Source organism: Gobio gobio (genome assembly GCF_949357685.1).
Source record: "Gobio gobio genome assembly, chromosome: 21".
NCBI lineage: Eukaryota > Metazoa > Chordata > Actinopteri > Cypriniformes > Gobionidae > Gobio > Gobio gobio.
Window position 1 is genome coordinate 11,243,999 of NC_137117.1, and position 16,039 is coordinate 11,260,037.

Consider the following 16,039-nt stretch of genomic DNA (forward strand, 5'->3'; position numbering starts at 1 on the left):
CAGGGATGCATCTGAAATCACACACACTCTTGAGTAGGTACTTATTTTGAATAAGGACTGCCGTAGAAAAAACTAGGTTCTACATGTAACCCCTCCTGTTTGACTGCCCGCCCAAAGCGGAACTCGAACCTGGATCCACCAACATGCGAGTTGGACGATCTAACAAGGAGGCTAAAGGCCACAACCTCTAGTATCAGTGGCTAGAGCGTCTCTTGAGATCATAGGAGTGAGGTTTACTCGTACAACAACTACTAGCTGGCCGCCGTTACATATATGTAATCCGAACATACTAACATATCCGCCATGTTGTCATAATCATCTGACCTACCAGCGTCAATTACGTTGTTTCACCGCCGTTAACAAATTCTCTCCCGTGGCATCATGGGATAGTAAAGTGTCCAATCTCGCCGGAAGTAATAGGTCAAAGTACATTTTGCCAACTCTTTTATGAGTACGGTGAATTGTTTTGTCACAGACTGTTTTTAGCTTTAGGGAAGTATGTGATTTCAGATGCAGTGTGAAAACAGTCTAAATTACCTGCATGGCGACACTCAGGCAAGCTCTGCCACTGGCCATTTGGTCCACATGTGACCAATGGTGAGCCAATCAGATCAAATCCCTTAATGCAGGCAATGGTTAGTGTGTCATAGTGTTTGTACTGCTTCTTCTCTCCACGTCTTACCAATCGGTTTGTCACATTAGGTAATGAACAGGTGATCTCTGGAGCTAAATCAGGAGAAAAAACAATTCATAAAGCCAAAAACTTGACCTTCAGTGCTTGACCCCTAATTATATGATGCCGTTAAAACAAGTTTTCATGCAAGTTCTCCTTTTCACCCATCTAATAATATACTGGTAAGTATCGCAACTCATAAAAAGCAATACAATTTATATAAAGAAATTAAAAAGAAATAAATTAAAAGAATTACACTTAGAAGTTCAATTCTTAACCAGCGGGCCACAGGCATCATAAGGCACATGAATATAGGTTTTGATGAAGGGTGACCAAAATTGAATGTAAGGACGATGTCTAATGCCATCATCAATTAGACGTTGAATACTGACAGAAGCTGACCTTGATATTTTACTGGGTTTAAGTCAATGTCAAATTCAATGTCTACCAAATGTATCATGGCAATTTCATATTTATGCCAAAGGCCAACACTTTAGGCACAGTAAACAAAACCAAACATCTGATGGTCGTCATAATGATTACATCTCATGGCATCATTTTAACTTTAAATATCAACATTTTAGCTATGGTAACCAAAACCAAACATCTACTAAATGTCATGATGTTAACATCCACGCAGCGTTAAATTATAAAGTGATAGGAATTCAATGTCTATCCAATGTTGGCAGTTGATATCAAGCCAATGTTGGGTTTTGACGTCAACATGATTTCACCAAGAGTCCTATGTTGGAGTCCAATTTCTTTCTGATGTTAAATTTAGAGCAAGAAACTACCTTTAGTTAACAGCATGCATTCTTCATATCACTTGAAATTTAGGAGGAAGTTGAACTCAGTTTCAGATTAAGTATTTAAACCAGGGCTGCATCTGAAATCACACACTCTCTTGAGTAGGTACTTATTTTCAATAAGGACGGCCGCAAAAAACTACGTTCTACATGTAACCCCTCCTGTTTGACCGCCCGCCCAAAGCGGGACCCGAATCCGGATCTGCCAGCATGCGAGTTGGACGATCTAACAAGGAGGCTAAAGGCCACAACCTCTAGTATCAGTGGCTAGAGCGTCTCTTGAGATCATAGGAGTGAGGTTTACTCGTACAACAACTACTAGCTGGCCGCCGTTACATATATGTAATCCGAACATACTAACATATCCGCCATGTTGTCATAATCATCTGACCTACCAGCGTCAATTACGTTGTTTCACCGCCGTTAACAAATTCTCTCCCGTGGCATCATGGGATAGTAAAGTGTCCAATCTCGCCGGAAGTAATAGGTCAAAGTACATTTTGCCAACTCTTTTATGAGTACGGTGAATTCTTTTGTCACAGACTGTTTTTAGCTTTAGGGAAGTATGTGATTTCAGATGCAGTGTGAAAACATTCTAAATTACCTGCATGGCGACACTCAGGCAAGCTCTGCCACTGGCCATTTGCTCCACATGTGACCAATGGTGAGCCAAACAGGTCAAATCCCTTAATGCAGGCGATGGTTAGTGTGTCATGGGGTTTGTACTGCTTCTTCTCTCCACGTCTTACCAATCGGTGTGCCACATCAGGTAATGAACAGGTGATCTCTGGCGCTAAACCAGGAGAAAAAACAATACATAGAGTCAAAAACTTGACCTTCAGTGCTTGACCCCTAATTATATGACACCTTTAAAACAAGTTTTCATGCAAGTTCTCCTTTTCACCCATCTTATCATCTACTGGTAAAAATCGCAACTCAAAAAAAGTAATACAATTTACATAAAAAAGTTAAAATAAATCAATTATAAGAATTACAATTACAAGTTTAATTCCTAACTAGCGGGCCACAGGCATCATAAGGCACATAAATATAGGTTTCGATGAAGGGTGACCAAAATTGAATGTCAGGACGATGTCTAATGCCATCATCAATTTGACAATGAATACTGACAAAAGCTGACCTTGATATCTTACAGGGTTTAAGTCAACGTCAAATTCAATGTCTACCAAATGTGTCATGGAAATTTCATATTTATGCAAAAGGCCAACATTTTAGGTACAGTAACCAAAACCCAACATCTGATGGTCGTCATAATGATTACATCTCATGACATCATATTAACTTCAAATATCAACATTTAAGCTATGGTAACCAAAACCAAAAATCTGCTAAATGTCATGATGTTAACATCCACACAGCGTTAAAGTATAAAGTGACAGAAATTCAATGTCTATCCAATGTTAGCAGTTGATATCAAGCCAATGTTGAATTTTGACGTCAACCTGATTTCACCAAGAGTCCTATGTTGGAGTCCAATTTCTTTCTGATGTTAAATTTAGAACAAGAAACTGCCTTTAGTGAACAGCATACATTCTTCATATCACTTGAAATTTAGGAGGAAGTTGAACTCAGTTTCAGATTAAGTATTTAAACCAGGGATGCATCTGAAATCACACACACTCTTGAGTAGGTACTTATTTTGAATAAGGACTGCCGTAGAAAAAACTAGGTTCTACATGTAACCCCTCCTGTTTGACTGCCCGCCCAAAGCGGAACTCGAACCTGGATCCACCAACATGCGAGTTGGACGATCTAACAAGGAGGCTAAAGGCCACAACCTCTAGTATCAGTGGCTAGAGCGTCTCTTGAGATCATAGGAGTGAGGTTTACTCGTACAACAACTACTAGCTGGCCGCCGTTACATATATGTAATCCGAACATACTAACATATCCGCCATGTTGTCATAATCATCTGACCTACCAGCGTCAATTACGTTGTTTCACCGCCGTTAACAAATTCTCTCCCGTGGCATCATGGGATAGTAAAGTGTCCAATCTCGCCGGAAGTAATAGGTCAAAGTACATTTTGCCAACTCTTTTATGAGTACGGTGAATTCTTTTGTCACAGACTGTTTTTAGCTTTAGGGAAGTATGTGATTTCAGATGCAGTGTGAAAACAGTCTAAATTACCTGCATGGCGACACTCAGGCAAGCTCTGCCACTGGCCATTTGGTCCACATGTGACCAATGGTGAGCCAATCAGATCAAATCCCTTAATGCAGGCGATGGTTAGTGTGTCATAGTGTTTGTACTGCTTCTTCTCTCCACGTCTTACCAATCGGTTTGTCACATTAGGTAATGAACAGGTGATCTCTGGAGCTAAATCAGGAGAAAAAACAATTCATAAAGCCAAAAACTTGACCTTCAGTGCTTGACCCCTAATTATATGACGCCGTTAAAACAAGTTTTCATGCAAGTTCTCCTTTTCACCCATCTAATAATATACTGGTAAGTATCGCAACTCATAAAAAGCAATACAATTTATATAAAGAAATTAAAAAGAAATAAATTATAAGTATTACACTTAGAAGTTCAATTCTTAACCAGCGGGCCACAGGCATCATAAGGCACATGAATATAGGTTTTGATGAAGGGTGACCAAAATTAAATGTCAGGACGATGTCTAATGCCATCATCAATTTGACAATGAATACTGACAAAAGCGGACCTTGATATCTTACTGGGTTTAAGTCAACGTCAAATTCAATGTCTACCAAATGTATCATTGAAATTTCATATTTATGCAAAAGGCCAACATTTTAGGTGCAGTAACCAAAACCCAACATCTGATGGTCGTCATAATGATTACATCTCATGGCATCATATTAACTTCAAATATCAACATTTAAGCTATGGTAACCAAAACCAAAAATCTGCTAAATGTCATGATGTTAACATCCACACAGCGTTAAATTATAAAGTGACAGAAATTTAATGTCTATCCAATGTTGGCAGTTGATATCAAGCCAATGTTGGGTTTTGACGTCAACCTGATTTCACCAAGAGTCCTATGTTGGAGTCCAATTTCTTTCTGATGTTAAATTTAGAGCAAGAAACTACCTTTAGTTAACAGCATGCATTCTTCATATCACTTGAAATTTAGGAGGAAGTTGAACTCAGTTTCAGATTAAGTATTTAAACCAGGGCTGCATCTGAAATCACACACTCTCTTGAGTAGGTACTTATTTTCAATAAGGACGGCCGCAAAAAACTACGTTCTACATGTAACCCCTCCTGTTTGACCGCCCGCCCAAAGCGGGACCCGAATCCGGATCTGCCAGCATGCGAGTTGGACGATCTAACAAGGAGGCTAAAGGCCACAACCTCTAGTATCAGTGGCTAGAGCGTCTCTTGAGATCATAGGAGTGAGGTTTACTCGTACAACAACTACTGGCTGGCCGCCGTTACATATATGTAATCCGAACATACTAACTTATCCGCCATGTTGTCATAATCATCTGACCTACCAGCGTCAATTACGTTGTTTCACCGCCGTTAACAAATTCTCTCCCGTGGCATCATGGGATAGTAAAGTGTCCAATCTCGCCGGAAGTAATAGGTCAAAGTACATTTTGCCAACTCTTTTATGAGTACGGTGAATTCTTTTGTCACAGACTGTTTTTAGCTTTAGGGAAGTATGTGATTTCAGATGCAGTGTGAAAACAGTCTAAATTACCTGCATGGCGACACTCAGGCAAGCTCTGCCACTGGCCATTTGGTCCACATGTGACCAATGGTGAGCCAATCAGATCAAATCCCTTAATGCAGGCGATGGTTAGTGTGTCATAGTGTTTGTACTGCTTCTTCTCTCCACGTCTTACCAATCGGTTTGTCACATTAGGTAATGAACAGGTGATCTCTGGAGCTAAATCAGGAGAAAAAACTATTCATAAAGCCAAAAACTTGACCTTCAGTGCTTGACCCCTAATTATATGATGCCGTTAAAACAAGTTTTCATGCAAGTTCTCCTTTTCACCCATCTAATAATATACTGGTAAGTATCGCAACTCATAAAAAGCAATACAATTTATATAAAGAAATTAAAAAGAAATAAATTATAAGAATTACACTTAGAAGTTCAATTCTTAACCAGCGGGCCACAGGCATCATAAGGCACATGAATATAGGTTTTGATGAAGGGTGACCAAAATTTAATGTAAGGACGATGTCTAATGCCATCATCAATTAGACGTTGAATACTGACAGAAGCTGACCTTGATATTTTACTGGGTTTAAGTCAATGTCAAATTCAATGTCTACCAAATGTATCATGGCAATTTCATATTTATGCCAAAGGCCAACACTTTAGGCACAGTAAACAAAACCAAACATCTGATGGTCGTCATAATGATTACATCTCATGGCATCATTTTAACTTTAAATATCAACATTTTAGCTATGGTAACCAAAACCAAACATCTACTAAATGTCATGATGTTAACATCCACGCAGCGTTAAATTATAAAGTGATAGGAATTCAATGTCTATCCAATGTTGGCAGTTGATATCAAGCCAATGTTGGGTTTTGACGTCAACCTGATTTCACCAAGAGTCCTATGTTGGAGTCCAATTTCTTTCTGATGTTAAATTTAGAGCAAGAAACTACCTTTAGTTAACAGCATGCATTCTTCATATCACTTGAAATTTAGGAGGAAGTTGAACTCAGTTTCAGATTAAGTATTTAAACCAGGGCTGCATCTGAAATCACACACTCTCTTGAGTAGGTACTTATTTTCAATAAGGACGGCCGCAAAAAACTACGTTCTACATGTAACCCCTCCTGTTTGACCGCCCGCCCAAAGCGGGACTCGAACCTGGATCCACCAACATGCGAGTTGGACGATCTAACAAGGAGGCTAAAGGCCACAACCTCTAGTATCAGTGGCTAGAGCGTCTCTTGAGATCATAGGAGTGAGGTTTACTCGTACAACAACTACTAGCTGGCCGCCGTTACATATATGTAATCCGAACATACTAACATATCTGCCATGTTGTCATAATCATCTGACCTACCAGCGTCAATTACGTTGTTTCACCGCCGTTAACAAATTCTCTCCCGTGGCATCATGGGATAGTAAAGTGTCCAATCTCGCCGGAAGTAATAGGTCAAAGTACATTTTGCCAACTCTTTTATGAGTACGGTGAATTGTTTTGTCACAGACTGTTTTTAGCTTTAGGGAAGTATGTGATTTCAGATGCAGTGTGAAAACAGTCTAAATTACCTGCATGGCGACACTCAGGCAAGCTCTGCCACTGGCCATTTGCTCCACATGTGACAAATGGTGAGCCAAACAGGTCAAATCCCTTAATGCAGGCGATGGTTAGTGTGTCATGGGGTTTGTACTGCTTCTTCTCTCCACGTCTTACCAATCGGTGTGCCACATCAGGTAATGAACAGGTGATCTCTGGCGCTAAACCAGGAGAAAAAACAATACATAGAGTCAAAAACTTGACCTTCAGTGCTTGACCCCTAATTATATGACACCATTAAAACAAGTTTTCATGCAAGTTCTCCTTTTCACCCATCTTATCATCTACTGGTAAAAATCGCAACTCAAAAAAAGTAATACAATTTACATAAAAAAGTTAAAATAAATCAATTATAAGAATTACAATTACAAGTTTAATTCCTAACTAGCGGGCCACAGGCATCATAAGGCACATGAATATAGGTTTCGATGAAGGGTGACCAAAATTGAATGTCAGGACGATGTCTAATGCCATCATCAATTTGACAATGAATACTGACAAAAGCTGACCTTGATATCTTACAGGGTTTAAGTCAACGTCAAATTCAATGTCTACCAAATGTGTCATGGAAATTTCATATTTATGCAAAAGGCCAACATTTTAGGTACAGTAACCAAAACTCAACATCTGATGGTCGTCATAATGATTACATCTCATGACATCATATTAACTTCAAATATCAACATTTAAGCTATGGTAACCAAAACCAAAAATCTGCTAAATGTCATGATGTTAACATCCACACAGCGTTAAAGTATAAAGTGACAGAAATTCAATGTCTATCCAATGTTAGCAGTTGATATCAAGCCAATGTTGAATTTTGACGTCAACCTGATTTCACCAAGAGTCCTATGTTGGAGTCCAATTTCTTTCTGATGTTAAATTTAGAACAAGAAACTGCCTTTAGTGAACAGCATACATTCTTCATATCACTTGAAATTTAGGAGGAAGTTGAACTCAGTTTCAGATTAAGTATTTAAACCAGGGATGCATCTGAAATCACACACACTCTTGAGTAGGTACTTATTTTGAATAAGGACTGCCGTAGAAAAAACTAGGTTCTACATGTAACCCCTCCTGTTTGACTGCCCGCCCAAAGCGGAACTCGAACCTGGATCCACCAACATGCGAGTTGGACGATCTAACAAGGAGGCTAAAGGCCACAACCTCTAGTATCAGTGGCTAGAGCGTCTCTTGAGATCATAGGAGTGAGGTTTACTCGTACAACAACTACTAGCTGGCCGCCGTTACATATATGTAATCCGAACATACTAACATATCCGCCATGTTGTCATAATCATCTGACCTACCAGCGTCAATTACGTTGTTTCACCGCCGTTAACAAATTCTCTCCCGTGGCATCATGGGATAGTAAAGTGTCCAATCTCGCCGGAAGTAATAGGTCAAAGTACATTTTGCCAACTCTTTTATGAGTACGGTGAATTGTTTTGTCACAGACTGTTTTTAGCTTTAGGGAAGTATGTGATTTCAGATGCAGTGTGAAAACAGTCTAAATTACCTGCATGGCGACACTCAGGCAAGCTCTGCCACTGGCCATTTGGTCCACATGTGACCAATGGTGAGCCAATCAGATCAAATCCCTTAATGCAGGCAATGGTTAGTGTGTCATAGTGTTTGTACTGCTTCTTCTCTCCACGTCTTACCAATCGGTTTGTCACATTAGGTAATGAACAGGTGATCTCTGGAGCTAAATCAGGAGAAAAAACAATTCATAAAGCCAAAAACTTGACCTTCAGTGCTTGACCCCTAATTATATGATGCCGTTAAAACAAGTTTTCATGCAAGTTCTCCTTTTCACCCATCTAATAATATACTGGTAAGTATCGCAACTCATAAAAAGCAATACAATTTATATAAAGAAATTAAAAAGAAATAAATTAAAAGAATTACACTTAGAAGTTCAATTCTTAACCAGCGGGCCACAGGCATCATAAGGCACATGAATATAGGTTTTGATGAAGGGTGACCAAAATTGAATGTAAGGACGATGTCTAATGCCATCATCAATTAGACGTTGAATACTGACAGAAGCTGACCTTGATATTTTACTGGGTTTAAGTCAATGTCAAATTCAATGTCTACCAAATGTATCATGGCAATTTCATATTTATGCCAAAGGCCAACACTTTAGGCACAGTAAACAAAACCAAACATCTGATGGTCGTCATAATGATTACATCTCATGGCATCATTTTAACTTTAAATATCAACATTTTAGCTATGGTAACCAAAACCAAACATCTACTAAATGTCATGATGTTAACATCCACGCAGCGTTAAATTATAAAGTGATAGGAATTCAATGTCTATCCAATGTTGGCAGTTGATATCAAGCCAATGTTGGGTTTTGACGTCAACATGATTTCACCAAGAGTCCTATGTTGGAGTCCAATTTCTTTCTGATGTTAAATTTAGAGCAAGAAACTACCTTTAGTTAACAGCATGCATTCTTCATATCACTTGAAATTTAGGAGGAAGTTGAACTCAGTTTCAGATTAAGTATTTAAACCAGGGCTGCATCTGAAATCACACACTCTCTTGAGTAGGTACTTATTTTCAATAAGGACGGCCGCAAAAAACTACGTTCTACATGTAACCCCTCCTGTTTGACCGCCCGCCCAAAGCGGGACCCGAATCCGGATCTGCCAGCATGCGAGTTGGACGATCTAACAAGGAGGCTAAAGGCCACAACCTCTAGTATCAGTGGCTAGAGCGTCTCTTGAGATCATAGGAGTGAGGTTTACTCGTACAACAACTACTAGCTGGCCGCCGTTACATATATGTAATCCGAACATACTAACATATCTGCCATGTTGTCATAATCATCTGACCTACCAGCGTCAATTACGTTGTTTCACCGCCGTTAACAAATTCTCTCCCGTGGCATCATGGGATAGTAAAGTGTCCAATCTCGCCGGAAGTAATAGGTCAAAGTACATTTTGCCAACTCTTTTATGAGTACGGTGAATTGTTTTGTCACAGACTGTTTTTAGCTTTAGGGAAGTATGTGATTTCAGATGCAGTGTGAAAACAGTCTAAATTACCTGCATGGCGACACTCAGGCAAGCTCTGCCACTGGCCATTTGCTCCACATGTGACAAATGGTGAGCCAAACAGGTCAAATCCCTTAATGCAGGCGATGGTTAGTGTGTCATGGGGTTTGTACTGCTTCTTCTCTCCACGTCTTACCAATCGGTTTGTCACATTAGGTAATGAACAGGTGATCTCTGGAGCTAAATCAGGAGAAAAAACAATTCATAAAGCCAAAAACTTGACCTTCAGTGCTTGACCCCTAATTATATGATGCCGTTAAAACAAGTTTTCATGCAAGTTCTCCTTTTCACCCATCTAATAATATACTGGTAAGTATCGCAACTCATAAAAAGCAATACAATTTATATAAAGAAATTAAAAAGAAATAAATTAAAAGAATTACACTTAGAAGTTCAATTCTTAACCAGCGGGCCACAGGCATCATAAGGCACATGAATATAGGTTTTGATGAAGGGTGACCAAAATTGAATGTAAGGACGATGTCTAATGCCATCATCAATTAGACGTTGAATACTGACAGAAGCTGACCTTGATATTTTACTGGGTTTAAGTCAATGTCAAATTCAATGTCTACCAAATGTATCATGGCAATTTCATATTTATGCCAAAGGCCAACACTTTAGGCACAGTAAACAAAACCAAACATCTGATGGTCGTCATAATGATTACATCTCATGGCATCATTTTAACTTTAAATATCAACATTTTAGCTATGGTAACCAAAACCAAACATCTACTAAATGTCATGATGTTAACATCCACGCAGCGTTAAATTATAAAGTGATAGGAATTCAATGTCTATCCAATGTTGGCAGTTGATATCAAGCCAATGTTGGGTTTTGACGTCAACATGATTTCACCAAGAGTCCTATGTTGGAGTCCAATTTCTTTCTGATGTTAAATTTAGAGCAAGAAACTACCTTTAGTTAACAGCATGCATTCTTCATATCACTTGAAATTTAGGAGGAAGTTGAACTCAGTTTCAGATTAAGTATTTAAACCAGGGCTGCATCTGAAATCACACACTCTCTTGAGTAGGTACTTATTTTCAATAAGGACGGCCGCAAAAAACTACGTTCTACATGTAACCACTCCTGTTTGACCGCCCGCCCAAAGCGGGACCCGAATCCGGATCTGCCAGCATGCGAGTTGGACGATCTAACAAGGAGGCTAAAGGCCACAACCTCTAGTATCAGTGGCTAGAGCGTCTCTTGAGATCATAAGAGTGAGGTTTACTCGTACAACAACTACTAGCTGGCCGCCGTTACATATATGTAATCCGAACATACTAACATATCCGCCATGTTGTCATAATCATCTGACCTACCAGCGTCAATTACGTTGTTTCACCGCCGTTAACAAATTCTCTCCCGTGGCATCATGGGATAGTAAAGTGTCCAATCTCGCCGGAAGTAATAGGTCAAAGTACATTTTGCCAACTCTTTTATGAGTACGGTGAATTCTTTTGTCACAGACTGTTTTTAGCTTTAGGGAAGTATGTGATTTCAGATGCAGTGTGAAAACAGTCTAAATTACCTGCATGGCGACACTCAGGCAAGCTCTGCCACTGGCCATTTGCTCCACATGTGACCAATGGTGAGCCAAACAGGTCAAATCCCTTAATGCAGGCGATGGTTAGTGTGTCATGGGGTTTGTACTGCTTCTTCTCTCCACGTCTTACCAATCGGTGTGCCACATCAGGTAATGAACAGGTGATCTCTGGCGCTAAACCAGGAGAAAAAACAATACATAGAGTCAAAAACTTGACCTTCAGTGCTTGACCCCTAATTATATGACACCTTTAAAACAATTTTTCATGCAAGTTCTCCTTTTCACCCATCTTATCATCTACTGGTAAAAATCGCAACTCAAAAAAAGTAATACAATTTACATAAAAAAGTTAAAATAAATCAATTATAAGAATTACAATTACAAGTTTAATTCCTAACTAGCGGGCCACAGGCATCATAAGGCACATAAATATAGGTTTCGATGAAGGGTGACCAAAATTAAATGTCAGGACGATGTCTAATGCCATCATCAATTTGACAATGAATACTGACAAAAGCGGACCTTGATATCTTACTGGGTTTAAGTCAACGTCAAATTCAATGTCTACCAAATGTATCATTGAAATTTCATATTTATGCAAAAGGCCAACATTTTAGGTGCAGTAACCAAAACCCAACATCTGATGGTCGTCATAATGATTACATCTCATGGCATCATATTAACTTAAAATATCAACATTTAAGCTATGGTAACCAAAACCAAAAATCTGCTAAATGTCATGATGTTAACATCCACACAGCGTTAAATTATAAAGTGACAGAAATTCAATGTCTATCCAATGTTGGCAGTTGATATCAAGCCAATGTTGGGTTTTGACGTCAACCTGATTTCACCAAGAGTCCTATGTTGGAGTCCAATTTCTTTCTGATGTTAAATTTAGAGCAAGAAACTACCTTTAGTTAACAGCATGCATTCTTCATATCACTTGAAATTTAGGAGGAAGTTGAACTCAGTTTCAGATTAAGTATTTAAACCAGGGCTGCATCTGAAATCACACACTCTCTTGAGTAGGTACTTATTTTCAATAAGGACGGCCGCAAAAAACTACGTTCTACATGTAACCCCTCCTGTTTGACCGCCCGCCCAAAGCGGGACCCGAATCCGGATCTGCCAGCATGCGAGTTGGACGATCTAACAAGGAGGCTAAAGGCCACAACCTCTAGTATCAGTGGCTAGAGCGTCTCTTGAGATCATAGGAGTGAGGTTTACTCGTACAACAACTACTGGCTGGCCGCCGTTACATATATGTAATCCGAACATACTAACATATCCGCCATGTTGTCATAATCATCTGACCTACCAGCGTCAATTACGTTGTTTCACCGCCGTTAACAAATTCTCTCCCGTGGCATCATGGGATAGTAAAGTGTCCAATCTCGCCGGAAGTAATAGGTCAAAGTACATTTTGCCAACTCTTTTATGAGTACGGTGAATTCTTTTGTCACAGACTGTTTTTAGCTTTAGGGAAGTATGTGATTTCAGATGCAGTGTGAAAACAGTCTAAATTACCTGCATGGCGACACTCAGGCAAGCTCTGCCACTGGCCATTTGGTCCACATGTGACCAATGGTGAGCCAATCAGATCAAATCCCTTAATGCAGGCGATGGTTAGTGTGTCATAGTGTTTGTACTGCTTCTTCTCTCCACGTCTTACCAATCGGTTTGTCACATTAGGTAATGAACAGGTGATCTCTGGAGCTAAATCAGGAGAAAAAACTATTCATAAAGCCAAAAACTTGACCTTCAGTGCTTGACCCCTAATTATATGATGCCGTTAAAACAAGTTTTCATGCAAGTTCTCCTTTTCACCCATCTAATAATATACTGGTAAGTATCGCAACTCATAAAAAGCAATACAATTTATATAAAGAAATTAAAAAGAAATAAATTATAAGAATTACACTTAGAAGTTCAATTCTTAACCAGCGGGCCACAGGCATCATAAGGCACATGAATATAGGTTTTGATGAAGGGTGACCAAAATTTAATGTAAGGACGATGTCTAATGCCATCATCAATTAGACGTTGAATACTGACAGAAGCTGACCTTGATATTTTACTGGGTTTAAGTCAATGTCAAATTCAATGTCTACCAAATGTATCATGGCAATTTCATATTTATGCCAAAGGCCAACACTTTAGGCACAGTAAACAAAACCAAACATCTGATGGTCGTCATAATGATTACATCTCATGGCATCATTTTAACTTTAAATATCAACATTTTAGCTATGGTAACCAAAACCAAACATCTACTAAATGTCATGATGTTAACATCCACGCAGCGTTAAATTATAAAGTGATAGGAATTCAATGTCTATCCAATGTTGGCAGTTGATATCAAGCCAATGTTGGGTTTTGACGTCAACCTGATTTCACCAAGAGTCCTATGTTGGAGTCCAATTTCTTTCTGATGTTAAATTTAGAGCAAGAAACTACCTTTAGTTAACAGCATGCATTCTTCGTATCACTTGAAATTTAGGAGGAAGTTGAACTCAGTTTCAGATTAAGTATTTAAACCAGGGCTGCATCTGAAATCACACACTCTCTTGAGTAGGTACTTATTTTCAATAAGGACGGCCGCAAAAAACTACGTTCTACATGTAACCCCTCCTGTTTGACCGCCCGCCCAAAGCGGGACCCGAATCCGGATCTGCCAGCATGCGAGTTGGACGATCTAACAAGGAGGCTAAAGGCCACAACCTCTAGTATCAGTGGCTAGAGCGTCTCTTGAGATCATAGGAGTGAGGTTTACTCGTACAACAACTACTAGCTGGCCGCCGTTACATATATGTAATCCGAACATACTAACATATCTGCCATGTTGTCATAATCATCTGACCTACCAGCGTCAATTACGTTGTTTCACCGCCGTTAACAAATTCTCTCCCGTGGCATCATGGGATAGTAAAGTGTCCAATCTCGCCGGAAGTAATAGGTCAAAGTACATTTTGCCAACTCTTTTATGAGTACGGTGAATTGTTTTGTCACAGACTGTTTTTAGCTTTAGGGAAGTATGTGATTTCAGATGCAGTGTGAAAACAGTCTAAATTACCTGCATGGCGACACTCAGGCAAGCTCTGCCACTGGCCATTTGCTCCACATGTGACAAATGGTGAGCCAAACAGGTCAAATCCCTTAATGCAGGCGATGGTTAGTGTGTCATGGTGTTTGTACTGCTTCTTCTCTCCACGTCTTACCAATCGGTGTGCCACATCAGGTAATGAACAGGTGATCTCTGGCGCTAAACCAGGAGAAAAAACAATACATAGAGTCAAAAACTTGACCTTCAGTGCTTGACCCCTAATTATATGACACCATTAAAACAAGTTTTCATGCAAGTTCTCCTTTTCACCCATCTTATCATCTACTGGTAAAAATCGCAACTCAAAAAAAGTAATACAATTTACATAAAAAAGTTAAAATAAATCAATTATAAGAATTACAATTACAAGTTTAATTCCTAACTAGCGGGCCACAGGCATCATAAGGCACATGAATATAGGTTTCGATGAAGGGTGACCAAAATTGAATGTCAGGACGATGTCTAATGCCATCATCAATTTGACAATGAATACTGACAAAAGCTGACCTTGATATCTTACAGGGTTTAAGTCAACGTCAAATTCAATGTCTACCAAATGTGTCATGGAAATTTCATATTTATGCAAAAGGCCAACATTTTAGGTACAGTAACCAAAACTCAACATCTGATGGTCGTCATAATGATTACATCTCATGACATCATATTAACTTCAAATATCAACATTTAAGCTATGGTAACCAAAACCAAAAATCTGCTAAATGTCATGATGTTAACATCCACACAGCGTTAAAGTATAAAGTGACAGAAATTCAATGTCTATCCAATGTTAGCAGTTGATATCAAGCCAATGTTGAATTTTGACGTCAACCTGATTTCACCAAGAGTCCTATGTTGGAGTCCAATTTCTTTCTGATGTTAAATTTAGAACAAGAAACTGACTTTAGTGAACAGCATACATTCTTCATATCACTTGAAATTTAGGAGGAAGTTGAACTCAGTTTCAGATTAAGTATTTAAACCAGGGATGCATCTGAAATCACACACACTCTTGAGTAGGTACTTATTTTGAATAAGGACTGCCGTAGAAAAAACTAGGTTCTACATGTAACCCCTCCTGTTTGACTGCCCGCCCAAAGCGGAACTCGAACCTGGATCCACCAACATGCGAGTTGGACGATCTAACAAGGAGGCTAAAGGCCACAACCTCTAGTATCAGTGGCTAGAGCGTCTCTTGAGATCATAGGAGTGAGGTTTACTCGTACAACAACTACTAGCTGGCCGCCGTTACATATATGTAATCCGAACATACTAACATATCCGCCATGTTGTCATAATCATCTGACCTACCAGCGTCAATTACGTTGTTTCACCGCCGTTAACAAATTCTCTCCCGTGGCATCATGGGATAGTAAAGTGTCCAATCTCGCCGGAAGTAATAGGTCAAAGTACATTTTGCCAACTCTTTTATGAGTACGGTGAATTGTTTTGTCACAGACTGTTTTTAGCTTTAGGGAAGTATGTGATTTCAGATGCAGTGTGAAAACAGTCTAAATTACCTGCATGGCGACACTCAGGCAAGCTCTGCCACTGGCCATT